This window comes from Primulina eburnea, unplaced genomic scaffold (assembly GCF_022965805.1).
Source record: "Primulina eburnea isolate SZY01 unplaced genomic scaffold, ASM2296580v1 ctg1038_ERROPOS4800000, whole genome shotgun sequence".
Taxonomy (NCBI): domain Eukaryota; kingdom Viridiplantae; phylum Streptophyta; class Magnoliopsida; order Lamiales; family Gesneriaceae; genus Primulina; species Primulina eburnea.
In genome coordinates, this window is record NW_027330581.1 from 870,223 (window position 1) to 871,522 (window position 1,300).

The following is a 1,300-nucleotide window of genomic DNA, read 5'->3' on the forward strand; positions in this document are numbered from 1 at the left end:
GCTTTTTATGGACTTGATGAATCAAGTATTTCAACCCTACCTAGACCAGTTCGTCATAGTGTTCATTGACGACATTCTTATCTACTCGAAGAGCCATGAGGAGCGCATTCAGCATTTGGGGACAATTTTGCAAGTCATGCAGAGTCGCAAATTTTTTGCAAAATTTAATAAGTTTGAATTCTGATTGGAAATAGTAGCCTTTTTTGGTCATAAAATATCTAGCAGTGGCATTGAGTTGGATCCAAATAAGGTGACAACAGTTAATAAATGTGTTGAGCCGAAGAATGCGTCAAATATTTGCAGTTTCCTAGGCTTAGCAGGTTACTACAGGAAATTTATTCAGGGATTTTCTTCGATTGCAGTGCCACTCACTTAATTGACTAAAAAGAATGCTAAATTCGTTTGGACTGTAGAGTGCCCAAAGAGCTTTGATACTTTGAACCAAGCTCTTATTACAGCGCCATTTTTAGCCATGCCGTTAGGACAATGCGATTTTGTGTCGTACACAGATGCTTCTAAGCTCGGTTTAGGCGCAGTTTTGATGTAGCATGGTCGGGTTATATCTCATGCTTCCAGACAGTTGAGTGTGCATAAGAAAAACTACCCGACACATGATCTCGAGTTAGCAGCGTTGTCTTTGTGTTGAAGATTTGGAGACATTATTTGTACGGCGAGAAGTGTCAGATATTAACTGCTCACAAGATTCAAATATTTCATCACCTAGAAAGAACCGAATATGAGAAAAAGATGGTGGTTGGAGTTGGTGAAAGAATATGATTGTGAAATTAGCTACCATCCGAGGAAAGCTATTGTTGTGGGAAATTCCTTGAGCAGAAAAGTAGTAGTCGTAACACTAATGTCAGTGCAGAGATATCTTCAGTCAGAGATTTAGAGGTTTGGTTTAGAAGTTTATCCCAAGGACAGAGCTCCCAAGCTGTCTAATCTGACAGTCCAGTCTTCTTTGTCAGACCAAATCCGCAGGGGTCAACCTTTGGATGAGCAGTTACAGAAATGGAGACTGAAGTATGATGCCAAGAGTATTGTACTCTACATAGTGTCTGATGGTATCGTGAAGTACAGAGGGAGGATGTAGGTGCCTAGTGTTGATTTGATCAGAGAGGATATTCTGACAGAGACATATGCATCTCCGTATTCCGTTCATCCATGAGGTACCAAGATGTACAAGGATTTGCAAATTTTGTATTGGTGGCCAGTTTTGAAGCGAGACAACCGCCGATTTGTATTTGAATGCCTCACTTGTCAGCAAGTGAAAGAAAAGCATCAGAGACCAGCGGGAATG